We start from the raw sequence: 18,864 nt of genomic DNA on the forward strand, positions 1-18,864 counted from the left end.
ACAATCAGAACAGATCAGAATTTTAGGAATGTTATATAATTTTTAAGACATTTATATCAATAATATTTATTCACATAATATCATTTAAGAACATTTATTATTACTTATTTGACAATGCTTCCCATATTTAACATACCAAATAAGCTAATTACTTTAGTATTTTTTCTTAAAGGAAGGGAGCAAATTTCCCTGAGAAGTCTCAGGGGCCCTCTGAAAATCTTCAGAGAAACTCTCCCTCCTCTTCCAGGTCAAAAGAAGGCTTTTATTTAGGCCTGGACTATTTGGGGGCGGGGGGTAGCTTCTCAAAAATATTAAAAGCTTTAAAACATTTGTTCAACTGAGAAAGAAAGCTCACTGCGAAACCATGTTCAGGTGTCTATTCAAAGTGACAACAGAAACAGTCAAGGGGAAACAGAGTTAAAATAGTCCAAAAACTTTTTATAATCTTTTTATCAAGAGTAGATTAAAAGTTTAGGAAAATTACCCTTTTAAGAAAGAGGAAACCAAGTTTTATTTTGTACCAGTTTATTTTTGTATATAAGTTTATTTACCTAATTGCATTTACTTTAGCGTTAGCCAACTTGACCATGCACAAAATTCCACGGCGTTTTATTTTATAAATCTTTTGTCACTTACTTTTTTATATGTAAAATTTGTTCCAGGTTTTCTTTTTTCCTTTCTAGTACTTTAGGACAAGTTTATCAGTTTTTTTTTAACCCAACAAGCAAAAATACTTTTATTTTTTATACCTTTTTACTGAAAACATACCTTTTACTTTCCTTGTATATGGACCTTTCAGAAATGTTTTTTCATAGAAAGTTCTTCAGCATACATAAACATGTTTATCAATAAACCTAAGCACCTTTCCATTTCTTTGAGATAAGAAACCAAAGGCAGACAAACCTACGCTTAGTAATCAACTTTTAATATTTTATCTTATGTAGAAGATACCCAATAAATCGTTATTATTTAACTTAGTAAAGTTATAAAGTTTGTTTCCAAAAAGAATTTGGAAACTGTTTTTTTAAGTATGTGGACAATAAAACATAATTATTGTACCTAAAAACTCTTACCCAGTTTTAACAATTATGTTTAAATTACTCTTAAAAACTTATGTGACATTAAAGCAGTTAACCATCATTTTAAGTTGTTTTACATACATACATCATAACGCACATAATTATTGTTAAAATGTTTTTTCAAAAACTTTTATCTTTTTACATTTATTTAGTTTACCTGTTCTTGACAATTATATTTAGGTCATCTACAAAAACCTCATGAGACATCAAAGTTAGTTATTATACTGAGTTGTTAGTTTTGCTGACAAATTTTGTAACAGAGATGACATGAGCTCATTTGACCAGTAAACCCAGGCTGTATTTCTGCATCACATCCAATGCTGATAACTCCTAGGACGTCTATTTTAAATCAAACCAGCAAACTTAAACAGGCTTTCATTCACTAAAGATCATTTTATGTCATGTTAAATAACTGTCTCTTAGAAGTTTTGACATATTAATCAAAGACTGCATTCCATTGTGAGAGATTTTGAATCCTCTCTTTTCTGAAACAGAGGTTTCCCAGAATGGCCATTACAATTTTAAGTTATCTCAAAAGTTTACTTATTTTTACTTATCCAATTTTATATCAGGAATTTTGGGGGAGTTGAAGTGAAGCTCAGCGAGAGAGTAGAGAAAAGCAGCAGATTTGGGTTCAGCAGCTGGCATGTTTAGTTATTTAATTATTTTCTCTTAAAGAGGCAGTAAAGTATTTATGATTTTATTTAGAAGCCTCAAAAGATTAAAATAGGCTTCCTGCTGTTGTACCTGGCTTTTTCCAATTGCACATGTAAATACACCAGTTTGGGTAAACTGAAACTGCCCCATTTAAGTAAATCAATTTTTACAAACTTTTATCTTAATTTTTCAACTCTTATACCCCTAATTATAACTTATATTAGAACTCCATTAACAAGTTTTGGAATCACAATATTATGTAGGGAAAGCCTTCCCAGTCAGACATAACATCTATGCCCAAAAGAAACACTCAGGCAAAGTTGATATAACCTCTTTATATAATGTTAGTTTAAACACTTTTAATTTGTATAGTTTTACCAACCTTAACAGCCTCAAACAATTCTTGGTCAAGTTTCTCACTCTGATTTCTGCCTTCTGATCTTTTAAAATTTTTTCAAACTGGGGCGAATAGAACAGGTTTGTCTGATGTCCTTTAATGCTGGGGGGGGGGGAAGGGGTCCCTTTAGCCCATCCAACCTTAGGCAGCATTTTATTAAAACCTTTGTTTTAACTTTATTCACGTCTGTTCTGTTTACCCCACTTTCCTTTTAATATCTAGCTAAAGATTTTCATCCTGTTGGGATGAGTCCTGTGACTCTTCCATTTTTAACTTCTCTTTGTTAACTTAATGTTTTCATTAGCATCTGTAAAACCATGAGAAGAAGGTGAGACCCCCAAGTTTGATTAAGTTCTTAAAACTAGTCTTTATAGTTTCCGTTTAATTTGGTCTTTTCATAGGTACCAATAAAACAGCGGTTCATGACGAGAGTCCTCTAAAAATTTTCCCAACTTAAGGATCCATTGTTTGGCCATTTTCTCTGTGGAATTTAAAGAATATTGTGGCCACGTTGTGTTACTAGAGAAAATAATCCCTCTTTAGACATTGGCTTATAGCTATAGGTCGACCAATCAGCCAGAGTTTTTCCCAAGGGGAAACTCTTAGGGAACTCTTAGGTGGAATAGATGCAGCACCTCCCACGTTAACACCTTTAAAAGGACAGACAAACAGACAAACAACAGCAAATACCAAACAAGTGTGCTTTCCCAAAAACCCTTGGCCACAAACAGAAGTGAAAACAAAGACCAAAACCCAAACCAGAAACCAAAGTGCTTCTAGTCCCAGCTTAGTCCGTGTCCTACACTCAGTGGGCGCCCAACAAATGAAGATCCGCTATGCAGATCTTCCCAAATGAGCAAGGACAAGGGACCTTGGTGTGCACACCTAGGGACTTACCAACACCTGGCCAGGGCGTCATGACTTCAAAACAAAATGAGCCCAGAGGGCTGCCAGGTACCCATTATTTCCAGCCAGTCCTCTTGGAAAAGCTTAGCACAAAGACAAAAACAAAAACTGCCAGCTACTTACAAGAGATGCCTTCCTAAGTCCTGAACATAGTTTCTTGTACCACCAAAGCAAAAGCACCATGTGCCAACAACGTCTGGTTAGCAGCCCGTTACTTGGGGCTGTCCCTGAGACAAGGAGCTCAGGCAGCTGCAGGGCAGCTTCCAAGAGAGGCCTTTAGCCAGAGGCCGGTGTGCCACAGGCAAGATGTCCCCTTGGGACAATGTCCCATCTGGGTTCCCAAATTGATATCGAACCTGAAGTGAGTTCACTCACCTGTTGCGCAGCAAGCCAAACCCTGATACCAGGTATAGTGGAGGAAAGTAGGAATTTTCTTATTGCACAGTGCTGAGCAAGGAGAAAGGGGAGCTAACGCTGAAACCTCAAACTCCCCAAAAAGCTAAAAGTAAGGGTTTTTATTTGGGGTTTTAGGTAGTGGAGCAGGAGCATATGGCCTTGCTGGTCAGAGCTTTTCCAGCAGCCTGTTAGGCCTTGAGACTACTTGCAGAGAGGAGGAGATAACGTATCCAGGTGGCTGTCATTGGCCATTTGTCTACATAGTGGATAGTGGATTCTGAAGCCAGGAAGCCAGGGAGTAAGCAGGGAATAAGTGCTTTGGTTTTAACTCCATATACACTGGGCTCAGTGTAGGGAAACTGATATCAGGGCTGGTATCACTGCCTTCCTCCTTTCCTCCTGAGAACACCTCTGCAGGGTCAGACTTTGGAGAAACGTGTGGGATGGGGAAGTTGATGGAAAAGGAGTGACAGCTCCTCTGATCTCCCTCCTGTGTGTCTGGCTCCCTGGCTCCTGCTCCAGCCCCACTCTGCCCCAGCTGGGTGATTTTACTCAATCTCTCCTGTGCCTCTGCAAAGGGAGGCCAATAATAACAGTACCTACCTCAAAGGGCTGTATGGAGGGTTAAATAAGAGATTACAGTAAAGCACTTAGACTGCCCCTTGGAACAGTCAGTGCCCAACAAACATTAGCTGATACCATCCTTCTTATTTCAGCTAAGTGGTCATCACGTACCACGTGCAGCCAAATTCCCCAGAAGCTGATTCCAAGGTCCCACCTCCAAGGACTCTAACTCAATTACTCAGGGGTGGCCCAGGAATCTGTATTTTTACAAGCACCACCTATCCGCCCCCCCAAAATACTGCAATGGCCACAGAAACTCCAGCTTTTCCACTTTCCCTTCCCCCTCTCCAGGCCACTGCAGAACCCAGAAGAGGTATGTCATCATCCTTTGTGAAACCTGATATTCCATTCAGGAAAGAACTGCCTCCAAATTCACCCCACTCCTGTTTATAGGGAAATTTGTCTTTGGGTTTAAGTTCCATCTTCAGTCTTCCATGTTTGTTAGAAATACATATTTCTAGAAAGAATGGGATAAATGAATAATTCATATCGAACCTGAAGTGAGTTCACTCGCCCATCACGCAGCAAGCCAATCTCTGACACCAGGTGTAGTGGAAGAAAGCAGGAATTTTATTGCAAAGTGCTGAGCTAGGAGAACACGCAGCTAACACTGTAATCCCAAACTCCCCTGAAAAGCTATCTGCAAGGGCTTTTATTTGGGGTTTTAGGTAGGGGACAGGGAGCAAGTGGCCCTGGGGACTGAAGTTCTGAGTCAACTGCACAGGCTGCCTATCTGTTCTAGGTGGTGCATGTGGTGGATTTTCAGCCTTTGGCATCTAAAGTTCACAATCAGTCATCGTAGCTTCTCAATGTTCCTGCAAGATGCTTAGTCAGGCAGGGGGCTGTCAGCAAGCTCCTCTCTTAGCCGTGCCCCTGCTGTTCTGCAAGGTGAGCTCAGAAACTTTGGTTATTTTATTTCCCACATTCACCTGTGGGTACATGGCACAGTTTCACCCTGATCCAGGGAAATGTTACCTCCTTCATCCTCAGTTTCATAATGAATCCCCTTCCTAAGAAGAGAGATTCTCAAAGAACGGACTAAACCGCCAGCCCCAGACCCTCCTGAGTCACATGCAGGAATTCACATTTTATGCCTCCAGCCGTTCTGCTGCCCCCTGGAGCGTGAGGACCTCTGCCTGCAGCTGGGGACCTGAGCTGCCTTAGAGCCCAAGGAGTCGGGTAAGCGGCCACCCTTACAACCACCAGAGGGCGCAGGTGCGCAGAAGCCTGCCCGGCCCTGGGATCTGCCAGGGGAGCCTCCTGCCTCCTTCTTGCGGGACGGCCCCTCCCTGCAGCCGTGGATGTGAGGGGGCCTCTACCGGGCACACGGACGCCAACTTCTCACCAGTAGATCCAGCCACACCCGCCCTCCTCTGTTTCTCCAACCTGACCCTTTCCCACCTCAGGGCCTTGGCCCTTGTGGTTCCATCTGCCAGGCACGCCATCCCCTGGCTACACCCAAGGCCGACTCAGTCTCCTCCTCCTGGACTCAGCTCACATGCCACCTTCTCGCGAGACGCCTTCCCCACCCCTGGTCTAAAGTGGGCCCCCTGCTAGTCCCAGTCTCGCCCGCTTTTCCCCCTTAGTTCAATTTGTAATTATTTCATGTATTGTTTATTTCATCTTGTTCTGATTCTCTCAACAGATGATAAGCTGCTGGAGAAGCAGGGATCTCTTATTGCCTAGAGCCAAGCGCAGTGCCTGACACATAGTAGGCCCACAGTAAACAATGATTGAACGGATAAATATATTTTTATGCAAGTCAAACTGCTTGAAAGCAATTGCCCAGGAGAGCACACCTTAGGAGGATTGTTTGAATCCTGCTACTGTGAGCAACATTTCTTAACCAGGTACGTTTTTTTTTGTTTCTGAACAGACTAACCAAATTTCTCATCACATTTTCCAAATGCCCCCCAAAAGGTGTAGAAGCTTGTTCTAAGGAAAGTTGTCTGAAGTAGTAAAGGAGGTTGCGAAGGGATGAGGTTTGGTGCCTGCAGCTGCTCCACCTTCCAAAGGAAGCCGCAACTCCCCACTCTGGGGAGGGCAGGAGAGCCCACTGGGGGGAAAGCTCAGCCTCATCCTGATGAGGACTCTGCAGGCCAACCACTGGGTTCATCTGGCTTCCTATCCCCTCATGTGTGGCACGAGGGCTGAAGGACATCATGCCCAGAGCGGGATAAGCACCATGAATTAGACCCCCAAATAAATGTCAGCCCCACCGTCCTTGTAGGTGGCTGCTTAAGGAGGAACGTCCCCCATTCCTCCAGCACCCTCTCCGGAAGCACCAGCAGGAGGAGTGCGAGGATGGATGTCCAGCTCCCTTGTAGCCTTTCCCTTAAATGTCAGCCCTAACTCCACCTCCCCAGGGAGATCTTTTCTCTGATGACCTCTCCCCATTGGCCAGGGGTCCCTCCTCTGTGCCCTTGCCTGGCACCCTCACCTCTCCTTCATGGCCGGGGCCACCCTGCACAATCCTATGCCCATGGCAGGGATAGTTGAAGACTGTCAGTCTCCCATGGGAGTGTGAGCTCCCTGAGGATGGGGAACCTGCCTGGCTGCTCTCCCTTGGATCCAAAGGGCCCATGGTGCTTGGCACTCCATGACTTCAGCAGCTTTATTTGTTTGTTGAATGAACAAGAGCAAAGCCCATCATCTGATCCAATGTCTGCGAGTCCCCTCCAGGCTCTGGACCATCACGGCCTCGGCTGCCATTCAGCCCCCAGTGTGATTCCTGCCTGCTGGAGTTACCAAAACAGCCGTGCTCTCATATGCAAACATGCTCGAGAGAGGTGGCTCCTTGATATGCTGTGCACTGTCCCAGGCACCCTGTCTGGGTCCTTTGTACTTGGTGGCATTCACTCTGCCAGCCTCCCTGGCTTACAGGTGAGAAAGCTGAGGCTCAGAGAGGTGAGGATGAGGATGAGGATGACAGCAACCATAGCAACATCCCCTGTAATCCTCACTGCAGCTCCGGGAGACACACCCCTCACTGCAAAGGAGGAAATGGAGGCTCAGGGAAGGGAAGGAGCTTGCCCAGGACCACACAGTTGGTGAGGAGATGAGCTCGAATTCTCACTCCAGTGCCATCTCAAGCTTTATGGCATAAGGCAGAGTTTCCCAAGGCAGGGGAGAATCAGGCCTTGGCAGTCAATTCTGCGAGAGCACAGACGGGAAAGAGGCCAAGGGGCTGGGGGCAGTCAGGGAAGGCTGCCTGGAGAAGGAAATATGGACTGGGCCTTGGGATGCAGAGGGTATATTATTGTCCAGAGGACTAGGCCTATGATCACCCTCCCTTTACAGAACTTGAAACTGAGTCTGCCAAGAGGGAGAGCCGGGATGCACCCTGGTCTGTGTGACTCGGAAGTACACTCTCTTAACCAAATGTGGTGATGTTTCCAGCTGGCTCCAAATCCTGGGCTCACCCCTGAGCAGTGCCAGCTCCCTTGTCGTGCACCAGGCCTGGAACGTCTGAACCCTCCATGTTGTCATTTCTTTAGAATCGGCGGCCCTGAGACCCGTGACCTGTGGTGGGACATGACTGACAACACCCCACACCCCCAAGTTCAGACCAACAAACAGTCAAGGACAATAAGTTTGCTCCTCCCAACGGTGCCCACTCTTCTCCAATTTTCTTGACAAAAAGTAACAGAATCACAACTGGTTACACAAGTCCAAGAAGACTAGAAACGTACATACCAAAGTAATTGATATTCTACAAACAGCCCCAAGGGGAGCGTGAACCCCGAGAGAGTCACCCGGAGCTAATGCTTTCAGTAGAATCTCTTAGGAAACCAGAGTGAAGTGGCCACAGCGGCCCTAGTGCTTCCGTGAAATTTGCGAAGGACCCACTTGCCCACAGCTGGAGGGAGAGTGCAGACAACGGCAAGTGCCCTTGTCTCAGAGCTCACAGCAGCTAAACTGTGTGGCCCAGACACCCCCCACCCCCAGGCCTGTGTGGCTGCAGGGGAGCATAGGAGGGACGGAGTGGTAGGAGGTGAGGTCAGAGGGAAGACCAGAGGACCCTGCAGGGCATGGCAGGCATCGCACAGAGTCTGGCTTTTGCTTCGTGTGGAATGGGAAACTTTGGAGGGTTTTGAGCAGAGGAGTGTATGGTCTGAATATGTCTTAAAAAGATTCCTCAGGCTTCTTAGTTCAAAAGAGGTTGTAGGTGAACAAGGGGAAAAGCTGTGTAGGACCAAACCCCGGGGAAGAACCAGGTAGGACACCCCTGCAATATTTCAGGCTGAGGAGGACTCACTAGGCGTGGTCACAGTCTGGAAGTGTTGATAGGATTTCCTGAGAGATGGTCATGAGAGATGAGGGAAGAGGAGTCAGGGGCACTCCAGGGCTGGGGCTAGGGCAACTAGATGGATTGTAGTGCCATTTCTTGAGATGGTGAGGGGTATTTGCACTGAATTCTCTCTGACACGCAATCCCAGAGCAATGAGGTAAACCCAATGCTTTGGCTTCAAGGTTCTCTGTCTCCCTGGGGGCAGCTGCCAGAGCCCATCATGACACCTCCTCACAGCATGCTGGGGGCTGACTCTGGTGTCATCTCCCCACAGAAAACCATGAGTCCATCCCTCCGGGTGGCCACCCCCACCGCCATCAGTCTGGGTAGCATCTGACCCTTCTTGACACCTGCAGGTCCCAGAACTGAAGATGCATCCACTCTGAAGGCTCCTGGTCCTCCTCAGCTTGCTGGCCTTGCCCTCGGCCCTGCACGAGCAGCCCTGGCCTGGCCTGGCCAAGGCCCACATGGACAGCAAGTTTGCCCTGGTGAGAAGTAAGCTGAGCCTGCACTCTACCCCCGTCACAGGGTAGGAGGGGAAGCATCGTCTGGGCCCACCACTGACTTGCTGGGTGACATTAGGTCAGTCACTCCCCCTCCTTTTTTCTTTTTTTCCTTAGACCTTACCTCGAGTACAGAAAACTGAGGTTGAGCTGATCATATGCCAATTCATAGCACATCATCATTGTCATGGATCACAAGGGCCCTCGTGTGTTTTGCTTTATTGTATTTTCCACCTTCTCTCTTGTCCTCACTCCCATTCTCCTCTCTCCTGACACACACCACACTGTGTTTAATATATGTCTTTAAGTATGCCCACATCCTTATGAAAATGAAACATGCAATGTTTTGATTTACATAAATTGTATTGCCATATATATTTCATTATTTTTTACTGTTTTCACTGGACACCATGTGGTTGACGTCTGTGGCTTCACACTGGTGCAGAGAAGTCCATGAGATTCCTCCATTTCACCACCACTTGGCCCTTCCCCTTGGGATAGACTCTTGAGTTGTCTCTGATTCCCCACTATTACAAACTACACTGAGATGAACATCCTGGCACGGGTCCCTGTTAGGATCTGCTGGAGAATTTCTCTGGGATATACCCAAAAAAGGGGATGGCTGAGCACTTGGGCAGGTGCTAACTCAATTTAACTGAAGACTGCCAGGTCGCTCTCTGGAATGGCTGTGCCGGTCTACACTCACTCCACTAATAAGCATACTCGTCTCTCTGTGTTTCTCAACAGTGGGGGATATCAATCTTTATCAGTCTACCCAGGCTGCCAAAACAAGATATCCCAGACCAGGTGGCCTTCCTTTGCAGCTTTTAGGATTCTTTCTTTATCTTTAATTCTTGACATTTTAATTGTAATGAGTCTTGTTGTGGGTCCCCCTAGGGTTATCTTGTTGGTGCTCTCTGTGCTTCCTGTACCTAAATGTCTGTTTCCTTCCTTAGGTTAGGAAAGTTTACAGCTATTATTTCCTCAGATACATTCTCTGCCCCTTTGACTCTCTCTTCTCCTTCTGGGATACCTATAATATGACTGTTAGTGTGCTTGATGTTGTCCCAGAGTTCCCTTACACTGTTCTCATTCTTTTTAGTTCTTTGTTCTTTCATCTGTTCAGCTTGGGTGATTTCCTCCACTCTGTCGTCCAGCTCACTGATCTGTTCTTCTGTATCATCTACTCTGCTATTGAGTCCCTCTAGTGACTTTTTCATTTCCAATATTGTATTCTTTATCTGATAAGTTCTTTTTTATATTTTCCAATTCTTTGTTGAAGTTCTCACTGAGTTCATCCAATCTTCCCCCAAGGTCAGTGAGCACCTTTATGACTTTTTGTTTGAACACTTTGTCAGGTAGATTGTTTATTTCTGTTTTGCTTAGTTTTTTTCTGGGGTTTTGTCCTGTTCCCTTACTTGGAAAATATTCCTTTGTCTCCTCATTTTGCGTATTTCTCTGTGCTTTTATCTATGTATTAGGTAGGACAGCTACATCTCTAGATGTTTCAGAGGGGGCCTTATGTAAGAGATACCTTGAGGCCCAGCAGTGTGCTTCCCTCTCATCACCAGTTAATATGTTCCAGGGGTGTCCCCTGCATGGGCTGCATGTGTCCTTCTGTTGTGGCAGGGTTGCTATTGCTGCAGGTGCCCAGGGAGGCTAGGTTGTCCCCCTGGCTGTCTGGTTGTAATGCTCAGCTGCATGTGGCTGCTATGGACCCTTCAAATCTTTACTGGGCGTGTGGAGCCCCAGCACAGTTGGTTGCAAGGTCTAATAGCACATTCCTTTTGCAGTTTTTCTCTTAAATACGTATGCCCCTAGCGTGGCTGGTTGCTAGGCTCAGGGGCTTACAATTGCTGTAGGCCTCTGGTCTGCAATGCTTTTGTCAGTTTTCTCAGGATTTCAGCTGAGTGGTTGCCCACCTATTTTTCTCTCCAACATTTATCATGATCTGCATCCTCAGTGTTAGGCTGTGTTTCCCAGATTCAGGGATACAGCTCTGGGGGAACTTTCAACCCTTATGTCTCCCTTAAGCAGCTATTGAATGCCAGAATCAATGCAGGTATGTCACATCAAATCTGCAAAGCACAATTTCACAAATGAATAATGTGGGTCTCAGGGTTGAGGGCAAAGAGGATGACAGGCACCAAGCACTCAGCATGAAGTGGGTGCACCACCATGCAGCCTAGGCCTCCTGGCTCCAAACTCCCCACCTTTTCCATGACATTGTGTCATGTCACTGGTCCCTTGTCCAATTCCAGTTATTGCCCAGGGCTTCATGAAGCACAACTCAGAAGGGAAATCCAGAACATCCACCTGCTGGATAGTCTGAATGCCTTGGGCCAGATGGCCCAGGGATGGTGGGCTGGCTAACTGGCAGCATGAACCTCCAGCATCATCAAGAAGGCAGATGAGATCCTGAACTCAACCTTTGGCACAGGGACTCTTTGTAACGCTCTAGGTCATAGGGCAGAGCCAAGGGGATGGAGGGGCAAGGTCTGTGAAGAAGGAAGGCAAAGGAAGATTAGAAGAAGGAGGTGTAAGTCCCAACACAAGATGAGTCGGGGGCCCTATACAAGTAATCATTTGGGGAGGTGGCCTATCAGGGTAATTGAAAGTGAGGGCTTGGGAGTAAAATGTTCTGCATTTTAATTCTGGCTCTGCCACCAGCTTTGGGGAGCTTGCTGGACCACTCTGGCCTCATCTGTAACATGGGAACCCAGAGAGCACAGCCTGATAAACATCTGCGGAGCCAAAGGACCACAGGACTAGAGTCAGACATCTGAACTCCACTGTCTTGCTTGACAGCTGTGTGACTCTGGGCAAGGCATTTGTGCAACCTGAACTTGGGCCTGTAGTCCTCATCAGTGAAATGGGCATGATAACTGTCCCCGCCCACAGGAGGGGTTGGGAGCTTTCTCTGCTGCACAAGGTGGATGCACAGCCACTGGTTACTCCATTAACTATGCAGAACTGGCCCTGTCCTGCTCCCCTCCCCTTTCCCTCAGCTTCCCACTCTCCAAGCTGCTCAACTGCATCTCCAGGCTTGAGCTCCCATCTCTCTGATTCGAACCCCTCACTCTCTCCATTTCATGAGCACCCGTGCTCACCAGCAGAGTTTTCCTTGATGTGTGCAGTCACAATCACCTCGCCTCATTCATTCCTTTAATAGTTGTTACAATTATTTATTGAGCACCTGCTGCATACCAGGATCTGGGCTGGGTCTTAGGAATATAGCTATAAACAAGACATACGGTCACTGCCGTTTTGGGTCTCACATCCTAGTTGGTGATATAGACCATGAAAGTAAATAAGTAACTTCAGATGGAGGGATGTATCCAAGACAAATTTAGCAAGGTGAGGGGTGAGAGCGTGAGGGGCTATCAGGAAGGCCTTTATAAAGAGGCAACCCTTAAACAGAAACTTGAATAAAGAGAAGGAATGGAGTACCATGAAGGACATGAGGAATGGGGAGTGCAAAGGCCCTGAGGCAGGGAAGAGACTGGTATGTTTGAGGAAGAGAAAAATTCCTGTGTGGCTAGGTGAGAATGGGGAGGATGGTAGGAGATGGGGTCACAGAGGCAGGTGGGCCCAGACTTGTAGGTCTTAGGGGCCATGGTGTGGAGTTGGGATTTTATTCCAAGAGCAATGAGAAACCAGTGGAGAATGTTGAGTGACAGGAAGTGTTAGAGCCCCTCTGGCTTCCATATGGAGAAGAGCTTGTAGAGAGGCCAAGTTTGTGGCAAGGAACCCAAGACTAGAGCATCTCCAGGGAAGAAGTGATGTTGACCTGGACCAGGTGAAAGTGACAGAGGTGATGGGAAATGGCCAAGTTCAGGATATATTTTGCAGGCAGAGACAACTTGATTCCCTAATGGGCTGCATGTGGAGGAGAGGGCTGGACAGAAGTCACAGACAGCTCCTGGGTTGTGGGCCTGCGCACGAGGGTGATGCTGGGGCCATCTCGTGAGAGGGGAGGCTTGGTCTGAGAACAGGCCCAGGGTCTGGGTCTGCAGTAGGCTGTGGGTTGCACAGATCAGCTGTGTGGATCTGTCAGGACACCCTGGGACAGCGTGCAGCCCGGGGCTCCTGCAGGGGGCTCCTGCCCTCAGAGAAGCTGTAAAAGGATCTGACTCCAAATCCCACTGCCAGGCCCTTTCTACAGATGGGCCAGGCTTGTTTCTCAGCCCGAGGTCTTGACGTCTTGGTCCCTCCCTCTTGCGGGGCCTCTGCTCTCTCTTTGTGCAGCGCCAACATCACCAACCTTCAGCTGGACTGTGGCGAGATCCAGATGTCTTTCCAGAAGGAGTGGTTCTCCGCAAACACCTCCCTTGCATTCGACACTGACCTGAGACTGTGCGTCACACAGAAGTGGGGTCTGAGGGGTGCTGCTCCTCCTAATGGGAACCTGGCAGCTGCGGGGGAGGGGAATTTGGCAACCTGGGGACCCAGATATTTTCTTATTCCAACCCAATTTCAAATCCTGGAATCTGAACTCACTGGCTGTGTGATCTTGGGCAAGTCACTGCACGTCTCTGTTCCTTGGTCTCTTCAGCTGATGTGTGGATGGCCCTTATTAGTCACTGGAAGCAGGTTATTTGTTCATTTAAACCTATGTGAGTTCACTACACTGACTTAAAAAAAAGAGGGACGCTCTGAATATCTCATCACCCTTCCTTCCTCCTGTTCAAACCATCCTTAAAGATCCACTGCCCCCAAGGAAAGGGCTGCAGCTAAGCGGTGAGGATTTTAAAAATAAGATTAACTCTCAGCTTCTGAATTTCCAAAGGCCCCTAATCTGGTCTATTTAAAGGACTTTCAGAAGCCGCTCTGGCTCATAGCAGTTTTCTCATAGTCACCGACTGCAGGATTCAACATGCAGGCCAGGAGGAGCCCAGGGGGCCGGTTTGTCCGTTTGTCTAAAGAGCCACTCTTCTCCTCAGCTGCTTCCACCCCTGCTCTTCCTCCGTCTCCTGCCCTTTCCCCTCCTCCTCTCTCTTGTCCCCAGGCCCTTCAATGACAAGATCATAAAGGCGCATGTGCACACGAACCTCGTTGTGGAGTTCTGGCTGGAGAAAGACGAGTTTGGCCGGAGGGATCTGGTGATAGGCGATTGCGGCGTGGAGCCCGGCAGCGTCCACATGACAGTCCTGACTCAGTAAGGTCCCAGCTGCGCCTCCCAAGGGTGACCATTCCTAGCTGCAGCCACACAGCTCCACCACCTCCCGGATGAGCCCCAAACGGATCTCACCCTTTCCCCAGGATCTGCTCCTCCTCCCACGTCCCCACCCCAGTGACGTCAGTGCCACCCTCCCAGAAGCCAGACTCTCCCTCCTCACTCCCCACAGCCCCTCTTCACCCACTCCCATCAATGACCTCCTGGCTGCCCCCACTTGCTCCCTTTCTCTCCATCCCACAGCCACTGCCCCCGGCTCATAGTCCACAACCTGGGTCTTTGCAGGAGTGTCCTCTGACTTCCCCCAACTCAGACCTCACCACCTACAGTCCATTCTCTCCCTGCAGCAGAAGTAACTTTCTAGCACAAAAAACTGCTGCTGTCCTCAGCCCCTGCTCCAAACCCTCCAGTGGTTCTCCAGAGCCCTCTGGATGAACGGCAAACTGAAGGATGTTGCTCAAGGCCCTACTGTCCTCTCCCCTGCCCTACTCTGCAGGCCTCTGCCCTCTAATGTCTCAGAAGGGGCCACCTCTCCTTCACCACGCCATGTATTTGCACACCACCGTGCCTTTGCACATGCTGATCCTTTGCCTGGAATACCCTTCCCTTCTTCTCTAAAGCTCCTCCTCATCTCTCATTCATTCAACAAATATTTACTGAGAGCTTACTGTGTGCCAGGCATAGTGTGCTTGATGCTAGGGATACAGTAGTGAACAAGACAGAAAAAACAGGTAAATAAATATCCATACCCTCGCTGACCAAGTCTGCCAACCTCAACACACTGAGTCCCTCGAGGGCAAGCTTTGCATCAGGTTTCTCTCTGGAATTCCAGGATGCTGGAAGCAATGAAGTCTTAGGTGGATGTCCATTCATTTATTCATCTGACTTTCACTGAATGCTTAGATCATGCCAGATGCTCATGGACAGGACAGTGCAGGGGGCAGACTGTGGACCCTGGAGCTCTGCTCACCTTGTTCTGGTCTAATCAGCACTTAGGAGCCATGTGACCTTAGACAAGTCACATCATCCCTCTGAGTTGCCCCTTTGACTGTTGCTGATGGCGATGCGTCTTGGACAGGGCTGGCAGAGGATTCAACGACTGTGTGAGGTGTACTCAACACTTAGCACCTGGCATTTATACTGCCTGTGTTTATCTGTCTATTCTGTACGTTTGCCTCTCTTTCTAGAGATTGCCCACCAAAGATGAAACATTTTCTCCGCAACTTCAGACACAATCTGAAAAACGTTATCCCACACCTGGTAGAAAGTCACGTAAGCCTGAGAAAAATATTTCCATGGGCATCCTTGAGTCTGAGGGTCGGGGCATATCTAATGGCAGCCCAGCAAAGAGTTTCAAACACTGGGTTTCAGAACCTGAAAGATCTCTGTTAAAAATTTCAGTTTTGCCATCTGCTGGCTGTGTGTCCTTGGGCAAGTGACTTAGCCTCACTGAGTCTCGGGTTCCCATCTGTAGCATGGGAAACATTATGGTCCACAGCTCATGGAGTTGTCACAGGGATTCAGAGAGACACGCATGGCATGTGGTTGGCGATCAATACAAGGGAGCACTCTTGCCATGATTGCTTGTGGAAATCCAGTGGAGTCTAAGCTTCTAGGCACAGGCCTCTAGGGTTCTTTTCCTGGTCTCTGGTCTGACCCTTCTGTCTGTGCTGCTGGCCCAAGTGTGTCCTCTGACCAGTGAAGTCCTCAGGCAGCTGGATGTGAAACTGTTGAAAAGCCTCATGGGTGACTCTGTGTCCATCCAGGGAGGCGGACTCAGGAGTGGCAAATGGCTGGAAGAGGTGCCCCATGGAGCTCCCAGCGAGGCCTGCTCAGGGGGGCCTGCATGTGCTCTGAGATCACTTAGAGGTGACCACATGATGATGACCATTACTGTCCTGTGAGAAAGCTGGGACAGCAGAGGGGATCCCTACCAAGCCGGCTGTGCCCCACCAAGTCACTCACACCTACCACTCACCAGAGCTTGTGGCTTCTCCCAAGATTTCCACTCAATCCTTCAGGGAGCACTGGCCCCACCCCAGACTGAACCCACCATCCTTGAGTTGCAGATAAACAGATATGGTCCCCTCCCTCATGGGGCTCACAGTCTCGAGAATGGAAGACAGCAAGGAGCGCATCACTAGCTATCACTTGGAAAGAGTTCTAACACAAGTGCTCCTGGCACTGGCCCTTGGTAGGCAAGGATGGATGAGGGTTCCCTTCAGTGTGGATCTTGGATTTGGAGGGACAGACATGCTGGTGACTGACACCGCCTCTTCTTCTTATAGAACAGGCTGCTGCTCAGGAACTCAACCAACTGTGAATCAGCCAACCCCCTACATGTCAGACTTAGTGTCCTCCAGCGATGCATTGATGATCAGGAGATCCCACACCCTGGGACGTTACGCCTTCCTTAGAGTGGGGCTTCCACTGCCCCGAAAACCTTTACCACAGACCCTGTGGACATCCTGTCCTCACCCATAATAAATTCTAGTTATGAAGGTGCAGAGGTCCCCCCGCCTGGGCCCTGAGGTTTAGGTTCCAAAAGTCAGACTTGATGAAGGTCCATCTTGAGACTAAATATACCTGGGTTTGCTCATCAGCCAAGAAATATCCAAGAACACACTCTTTCTTTTCCTGTGATTTGCAGCCAGAAGTCCATCTATGGGTTTGCTCATCAATGCAGGGGAGGCCCTGTGGAGATTTCCCATTCCCTCATTCAGTCCACTACACTTATTGAGCACCTCCTACATGCCAAGCACTTTGCTGGGCTCCAAGGGAGCGTAGAGAAAATGTGATGGAGAGGAAAAGCATAAATGTTGGCAGCAAACAGATCTGAGTTCAAATTCAACCCAGCCCAAAGAACAGTTCCATGAGGGTATGGACCACGTGCATCACAGAGACCAATGACCCCCCGCCCCCCCACCCCAGTGCAAGGCTGGCATAGCATATGAGCTCAGCAAATGTCTGAGCTTAAATGATGGGTGAATGCTGGTCTTATGACTCACTAGCTAGGTTTGGGACAAGGCACTTTCCCTTTTGCTCTTCCTCACCTGCAAAGTGGGAACAGAAATCTCACAGGATGTGGAGCAACAGGGGCTCTCACACTGCGGGTGGGAGGTGAGTCCTACGACCACTTTATCAAACCAGGGGGCAGCATCCACTAAAGCCCAATGTACGGCTGCTCTCTGACCAAGCAGTTCCTCCCAGGTGTGCGGTCAGCAGAAATACGTGCACATAGGCACCACAAGACGTGTACAAGATTGCTCCCAGCAGCAGTGGTCATAATAGTCCCAGAGTAAAAACTCCCTAAATGCCCATCAAAAGAATGGCTAAAGAGCGTGGGCAAACATCCTGTGGGCTAGTCAGCCAGCAGAATGCTCTACAGTGATGAAAATGAACTCCAGCCACATACGACAACATGACGGATCTCATGAACATAATAAAGCCCTGCAAAGGAGCATGTGTTGCAGCTCCCATTTATAGACACTCAAAAACAGTGGAGCTAATACACGCCGTCAGAGGTCAAGACACTGGTTGCCCCTGGGAGAGGGTTAGTGCCTGGAAGGGGTGTGAGGGGCTTCTGGGGAACTGCTCATATTCTGTTTCTTGATCCGGGTACTGGTTGTGGGGAAGATGTTCAGCTTATGAAAATTCATTGTGCTATTCAGTTATGTGCATTTTTATTATGTATTTTGTAGTTAACGAAATTTTTTTTTTTTGGTGTAGAAGATTCACCCTAAGCCACCACCTGTTGCCAATCTTCCTCTTTTTGTGCTTGAGGAAGATTGTCCCTGAGCTGACATCTGTGCCAATCTTCCTCTGTTCTGTAGGTGGGTCACTGACACACCATGGCTTGAGGAGTGCTATAGGTCCATGCCCGGAATCTGGACCTGCCCTATTTTATGCGTAAGGACACTGGGGCTCAGAGAGAGAAAGTCCCTTGCCCAAGGTCATAGAGCCAGGAAAGACCAAGTTGACTGCACTCAGGCAGCCAGACTCTAAAGCCCACACTCCTGACCTCTGTAAATGCCCCCTATAGCCTTCCCTCCCTTCCTTCTGACACCCTCCCCACACGCTGAGGGGAAACAATGAAATACGTGCTCAGCTGGATTGACAAGCTCAGGGAAGGAAGTGTCCAGAGCGCGAGATGAAAATACAGCAAAAGAGCCCCATGTATCCATCTTTCAATTCGGACTCCCTAATCTGAAATGCTTCGCTGGGGTTTGCAACCCTAAATGCCTGTGTTGACACAGATGCTTCGCCTTGACAGCCTTGAGTTTGTGGGGATTTTCCTGCTCGTGATTTAAAAAGCAAACATGGGAGGGTGGGCCCCATCCTCCAGCGAGCTTGTCTGGTGCCTCAGTGAAGGCTGCTTTTGTCTGCCTTCCTCCTGACCCATCCTGGGCAGATTGGGGGTCTCCTTCTTCAAGGGGCCTCCTTGGGTTTCTCCCATTCTGTTTGCTTTCATTTTAAGGTTCATGGAGCCATGAACTCAACGTGTTTTCTCCAGAAAGAGCTGGTTGCACAATGGACCTCTATTATGATACTGGGTCTTGTGTGGGAGGTAATTTAAGCAGAAATTCATCCATGAGTGGTCAGAAGCTTACTCCAGTCCTCCCTGTCTGTGCCTGTAACTTCCAGGCCCTTCTACTGCAGAGCTCTGACTCTGCCAGGGATTGGGCTACATGCTGCATGTAGCCCCATGTAACCTCTCCCAGCCCTGGGACATGGATGCCATCAGCTCCACGTGATAGATGAGGAAACTGAGGTTCAAAGAGGGGAAGCCTTGTGCCCAGAGTTATCAGCTGAGCTGGACTTGGGACCCCAGCTGC

At 48.0% G+C, this 18,864-nt stretch overlaps 1 pseudogene; it reads left to right on the forward strand.

The window, feature by feature from the left end:
- Window positions 1-8,721: 8,721 nt before the first annotated feature.
- Window positions 8,722-15,933, forward strand: LOC124248196 (BPI fold-containing family A member 3-like; annotated as a pseudogene).
- The last annotated feature ends 2,931 nt before the right edge of the window (window positions 15,934-18,864 follow it).

Source organism: Equus quagga, chromosome 12 (assembly GCF_021613505.1).
Source record: "Equus quagga isolate Etosha38 chromosome 12, UCLA_HA_Equagga_1.0, whole genome shotgun sequence".
Lineage (NCBI taxonomy): Eukaryota > Metazoa > Chordata > Mammalia > Perissodactyla > Equidae > Equus > Equus quagga.